Source organism: Apodemus sylvaticus, chromosome 6 (assembly GCF_947179515.1).
Source record: "Apodemus sylvaticus chromosome 6, mApoSyl1.1, whole genome shotgun sequence".
Classification (NCBI taxonomy): Eukaryota; Metazoa; Chordata; class Mammalia; order Rodentia; family Muridae; genus Apodemus; species Apodemus sylvaticus.
In genome coordinates, this window is record NC_067477.1 from 11,156,336 (window position 1) to 11,163,120 (window position 6,785).

Below are 6,785 nucleotides of genomic sequence, written 5' to 3' on the forward strand. Positions count from 1 at the left end.
TGCCGCCTTCCCATCCATCCCCAGCTTCCCTTCCAGGTGACCCGTTTGATGTAACTGCGGGCAGTTACGGTAAGGTGCGACGCGTGGGAGGACTTCTCCTGTGATAGTCGCACGTTGCACACGTTCCTTGGCCAGCCGTACAGCTCTGTGCTCCATCTGCACCCCGTAAAGTCACTTGTGAGCCGAGGCCTTCTCCCCCTGCAGAAGTGTCTTCAGACCAGTGTGTCTTCCTTCCTGGATAAGGAACAGAAGCAAGCTGAGCCCGGATTCCCACATTTCCAACTGACCTGGAAGAGGGGATCCCCAGAGCTCTAGGTGGGAGGTTGCTCCAGAAAACTGGCCCCTATTCATAGGATGTCCCTGTGCTGTTGGCTGTAAGAGGCCCAGTCGTGTGACCTCAGACCCCTGTCTGCTACTGTCCTCAAGACCCCAGTGTTTTCAGACGTGAGTGTGTACACACAATTCTTGAGCAATACTGTAAAATGCACATCTTACAGTGGGCCACAGCCCAAAGAATGCGTTAGAGGGACTCTGCCTTGGGCCCTTCTGTGTGTGTAGTGAGGTGTCTGACGCAGTCCCATCTGTCTTCCGGCAGAGAGCTTCTCAGGTGGGAAGAATCACTCGGGGCCATTGCTCCTTGCCTATTGGACATTGATCTTAGCTGGGAACAGAGCTAGCTGGTCACTCTGGAAGGGCCCAAGGCAGATCTCAGCACACTTCTCCAGGGCCAGGCCTCAGTCAGGTCACCTAAAGGGAGAAGCAAAGCCAGCTCCCACTGTACTGCTGTCTTGGGTTGGAGCCTTGATCTCAGGACTCCTGGAAGATGCTCTCCGCTCATGAGGCTCAAGTCACGGAAGGGATTTAAGAACGGCTCAGCTCCTTGCTGCCATCACTGGGCATCTGCCCTTCCTCTTCCTTGGTGTGAGGCAGTAAAGAAGGTTGTGAGGAACCAAAGCTGGTGAGCGATGTAAACTCATCCTGTGTGGAATGGGGGTGGGGTGCTGTGTGTAGAGAGACCCACAATGTTCACACTCCTAGGTGTGTAACTTCCCAGCACCGACTCCGTCTTCTGTTTGCTTTGAGTGTGTGGAGGCCAGAGGTTGACGCTGTCCTCCTCTGTGGCTCGCCGCCATTTTTCTTTTGATTCAGTATCTCAGTAGATTTAGAGCTAGCTAGCTAGCAAGCCTCTAGGATCCTCCTGGCTCCACCTCCTGGCAGCCCCTGGAATTACAAGTGTCACGCCACACATGACTTCTTATGTGGGTGCCGGGCATCCAAACACAGCCATCTCCACAGCCCCCCTGCTTATTTTTTGAAAGAAAACGATTTGCTTTGGAATTGGGTTGGGCAGTCACACGAGCACAGCAAGTAGACTCACCGAGTCCTTTGGTTGTCATGGTCACCTTCCCTTGGCCTGGCTTATCATTGAGTACCTGTAGTCCCAAATAGTCTTTTTTCTTGCTTTTTTTTTTTTTTAAAGATTTATTTATTATCATATGTGAGTACACAGTAGCTGTCTTCAGACACCCCAGAAGAGGACATCAGATCTCATTACTGATGGTTGTGAGTCACCATGTGGTTGCTTGGATTTGAACTCAGGACCTTTGGATCAGGACCTTTGGAAGAGCAGTCAGTGTTTTTAACCGCTGAGCCATCTCACCAGCCTAAACTGAGACAGGAGAATCCAATCCAGTCTGCAGGTGGAGACTAGCTTGGAAACAGTGCTACCATTCAACAAATTTTAAAAAGCAATGTAAGTAAATAGGTGTACGGCAAAGGAAGCCATTCTTTCAAGTAATAGCAGTGCTAGATGTTCCTGGAACTTGCTCTGTGGACCAGGCTGGTCTCAGATTCAGAGATCTGCCTGCCTCTGCCTCCCGAGTGCCGGGATTAAAGGTGTGTTCTGTTGCCGCCGCCGCCGCCGCCACCACCTCCACCTCCGCTGCCGCCGCCGCCACCACCACCACCACCACCACCGCCGCCGCCGCCGCCACCACCACCACCACCACGCCACGCTCTTCATTCTTACCATCCCCCTAGCTACATGGATCCAAAGGAGCCTTCATGCTTTCTCATGGTTCATGTTTAGAAACAGTTTACATGGGCTGTGGAGACAGTTCATCAGTCAAGAACACTTGCACCCACATGGGAGCTCACACTCCCTTCAACCTCTCCTCCATGAGCATTGTACACATGTGGTACACCAACAGATATGCAGGTGACACATTCATACATACATACACACATACAAACATAAACACACACACATATAATATATATACATACACACATATATATTTTTCAAGACAAGGGTTTTGTGTGTGTGTGTGTGTGTGTGTGTGTGTGTAGCTTTAGCTGTTCTGGAACTCACTTTGTTCACCAGGCTGGCTTTGAACTTACAGAGATGTCAGCCTCTGTCTCCTGAGTGCTAGGATTAAAGGCATGTGCTACCACCACCTGGCTATATATATATATACATGTGTGTGTGTGTATAATTTTTTTTTAAAAAGAAAAACAATAAAGAAGTAAAATGAAGGGAAGTGACCAGGGTCGCCGACGGCTTAGTAAGAATGTGAACATTTCAGGGGCTGGAGAGATGGCTCGGAAGCTAAAGTCCTGGTTGTTCTTGCAGAGGCTCTGGGCCCAATTCCCAGCACCTGCATCAGTCAGATCACAAGAAATCTGATATTTTCTTCTGGTCTTCGAAGTCACCTGCGCTGACATGCACACATCCATACACATCTATGTGTAATTAAAAATAAAGTCTTTTAAAAAATTAAATTAAAAGATTAAGCAATAAGAGACCATCTGAAGCCTAGCGTGGCCTTCCACGTCTGTGGATCTGACAGCAGTGATCTTTGATGCTACTGCCTGCTCATCGCAGACAGTACATCGCAGAACCTGCATCGCTCCGCTGATCCCAGGACTGATCAGTGCTGATCCCGGGCCTTAACACACTTGCTCTAGCTCTAGCCTGGCATTGGCTCTGTCAAGCTGTGGCATCTGGAGGAAGGAGTCTTTGGAATCCTTGGCCTGTACATCTGTTAGAGGCACTGTTTTTCCTCTTCATAAACAAAACATTTTTCCTTTTAAGGTTGTTTGTGCTATGATGTATTAATGATCACATATTAATTATTCTTAATCATGGGTTTACGATGAGATGTTAGCAGACGTTTGTAATGTTTGTGATCGTAGCCACACTCGCCATTACCCTTCATTATCCTTGCTCACTCCCACCAAGGCCCTGCTTGACACAAGCCAAGTCAGCTGGGAAGAGAGAGCCTCACCTGAGAAGACGCCTCCATCAGATTGGCCGTAGAGCCACGCCTACAGGGCATTCTCTTGGTGAGCTGTGGATGGGAGGGTCCAGTCCACTGTGAGCAGTGCCGCCCTGGGCAGGTGGGCCCTGGGTTACGTAAAAAGCAAGCTGAACAAGCCAAAAGAAGAAAGCCAGCGAACCTCAGCGCTCCGTGGTTCTGCCGTTCTGCTTTAGTTCCTGGCTCCAGGTTCCTCCCTCAGGCTCCTACCCCAACTCCCCCTCATGGTGGACAGTAAGATGTCAGGCGGACAAACCCTTTCCCCAAGTTGCTTTTGATTGCTTATCCTAGAAGGCAAACTAGAACAGAACTGGTACACACCCTGACACAAACACACACGTATTAACTGGGATATTGCTGTGAAGGCCGTGACTGTGTTGCTCTGGGAAAGGTTTGTGGAAGGATTTCAGAGCTTAGGGCTGGAAAAGCCCTTGAGCACCAGAGCTTAGATGACTGCTCTGTGGAGTTGGGAGATTCTCCGTGGAGATCAGCACAGATGGAGGCTGGGCTTGTGACAGTTCACAGGGAAGCTTGAGAGTCCGTCACCACTTCCATCAAGGTCAGTCCTGCCATACTTTTGAATTAAGAATCTGTGGTTTCTAGTCAGCTTGGGTGGAAGACTTAGCTGTGATTAACCTGAGACCAGCACCGCTGAAATGAAACCTTTGCCTTTTGTAGACTTGAAGCCCTGTCCCTGGAAGACGGAGGTCAAATGATTAATTGGGTCTCATGTTTTTGTGATTTGAGGGATATAGGAAAAACTGGCCAGTGTTTTAAGACTTAAGATCCATCCTGGCATCTGGAGAGATAGCTCAGAAACTAAGAGTCTGACCAAGCCAGCTCAGTCAGTCAACGGGGTCTCAAGGGAGGGAGTGAGGGTTGAAAAGAAAAACAAAACTTAGACAAAACCATGACATGAGTCCAGCCAGTGCTGCGGCTGAAGGAGCTTTGTCTCTCTCCAGCCCACGTTCACGTCATTCTAGGTACATCCCCAAAACGTGGTCAGTTCTTAGATCAAAGACAAAGTAACCAAGGGAAGCAGCAAGCAAGGACGTCACACAGGTAGTGATTAAGCAGAGCAGTAAACAAAGCCCTGTCACTGTTTCTGATATTCTTACCTGAGCCTGCCTCCTGGTCAGAGCCCAGGGACAAATTCTTAGAGGTGCCAAATTCCAAGAGCTCTCAACAGTGTCTTGCAGAGGACCCGAATTTGGCGCTCAGCACCAATCTGGTACCCCACCACCCATATCTCCACCTCTAGGGAGAGAGGATGCCTCCGGCTGGCCTGTATGAGAACAGTCCACCCCAACACACATGAGAAAATAATATAAATAAACATTTAAAATGTGTTGTGGGAAATAGTAAAAATGGCCCACCATCTCTCATGCCCCACCAGGCCACAATACCATGTCCTGGTGGGGTCCCGCTCGGTGCCCGGCCATTCTCTCCCAGCCAACTCCCACACATCCCAGCTGTGTTTTTTCTCTGTCGTAAACCGCTTTAATCGGATCGGTGGACCCACTTTCCAGTAACCAAGTAAATCAAAACTCTTTCTTCTTCTTCTTCTTCTTCTTCTTCTTCTTCTTCTTCTTCTTCTTCTTCTTCTTCTTCTTCTTCTTCTTCTTCTTCTTTTTGTTGGTTTTTTGGGTTTAGTTTTTTTTGAGACAGGGTTTCTCTGTGTAGCCCTGGCTGTCCTGGAACTCACTCTGTAGACCAGGCTGGCCTCGAACTCAGAAATCCACTTGCCTCTGCCTCCTAAATGCTGAGATTAAAGGGGAGCGCCACCACCGCTGGCTTAAGAGCTAATTGTTAATGATAAAAACTTTATCCCAATATTTCTAACCTTATAAAATCTTAGCTATTTGTGGCTAGTAAATGCCACACAGGTCCACATCTGAAGCCATCTCGGTTCTCTTCCCTTCTGTGATCTCTGTTCTCAACTCCTCGCTCTGCCTCCATTTTCCTGTCCAATCATAGGCTGTCCACTGCCCTAATATGACTGGATGTGAAAATCCTGCAACAAAAAGTGTATTCTTCTTTAACTTTTATGTATGTGTTTTTCCTGCTTGCCTGTGCGCCTACCATATACATACAGTTGCCACAGAGGCCAGAAGAGGGCGGGAGATCCCCAGAACAGGGCTATAAATGGTTGTGAGCTACTGTGTAGATGTTGGGAATTAAACCTGAGTCCTACAGAAGAGAACCCAGTGCTCTGAACCATCGAGCCAACGCCACAGCCATAACAATAGATATTTTGTTTGCTTTTTCTTTTCTTTTCTTTTCTTTTCTTTTCTTTTCTTTTCTTTCCTTTCCTTTCCTTTCCTTTCCTTTCCTTTCCTTTCCTTTCCTTTCCTTTCCTTTCTTTCTGTCTTTCTGTCTTTCTTTCTTTCTTTCTTTCTTTCTTTCTTTCTTTCTTTCTTTCTTTCTTTCTTTCTTTCTTTCTTTCTTTCTTTCTTTCTGGCAGTTCTGCAACTTTGACGTTCAGCAGGTTGCTTCTCATCCACATTGACCGTCTGTAGGTTTTTGAATGTGTTAACAGGCACATAAGCTACCAGTGTACAGGGCTTGCTTAGTGACTCCTCATCTTCATTACGCTTTCTGGACAAACGTACTCGGATGCGATGCGGAACATTCCTTATTCCCTTGGCCCAGATGGCTTTATTGAGCCTGGTGTCAGTGCGCACATCTGGAGTCCCCATTCTTTCAAGGCAAACTTGTGAATTTCTTTGAGTGCCCGAGGAGCACGCTTCTTGAAGCCCACTCCACAGATGGACTTGTGAATGCTGATGGTGTGTTCTCGGGTCACCGCCTCGTTGATGGCAGAATGGCCCTTCTCGACTCCCTGCTTTGCAGAAGCCATCCTGCCGGGCCCAAGTTGGAAAGGAAGGACACCTTGGGTTTTCAAGATAGTTTCTCTGTGTAGCCCTGGTTGTCCTGGAACTTGATCTGTAGACCGACTGGCCTCAACCTCAGAGATCTGCCTACCTCTGCCTCCCATCTGGCTAAAATAAAATTTAAAAAGAAACCTGTCTTACACATTAGAGAATATTTTGTCAGCTGTTCAATTGTATTTAAAGTAATTACATATACAAAAAGATTTAAGAGTTTTTATTTAGAACAGCTGGCAAATGAGACTGAACCCCTCATAAAATCAACTGAACTTATTTTTTTTAATTTATTTATTTTACATATATGAGTGCTCTGTCTGCATGTACACCTGCATACCAGAAATGGGCATCAGATCATATTATAGATGGTTGTGAGCCATCATGTGGTTGCTAGGAATTGAACTCAGGACCTCTGGAAGAGCACACAGTGCTCTTAACCTCTGAGCCATCTCTCTAGCCCCTCAACTGAACTTATAAACAGAATAACAAATGTAGTTTTTGAGACAGGGGCTTAAAACATGAAATCCTCCTGCCTCAGTTTCTGAGATCTTGTGTTACAAGTTTGTATTACCTCATCAGC

General features: G+C 47.3%; 1 pseudogene; it reads right to left on the reverse strand.

Annotated features, from left to right (window-relative positions):
- Positions 1 to 4,473: 4,473 nt before the first annotated feature.
- Positions 4,474 to 6,177, reverse strand: LOC127687806 (60S ribosomal protein L31-like; annotated as a pseudogene).
- Between the last annotated feature and the right edge of the window lie 608 nt (positions 6,178 to 6,785).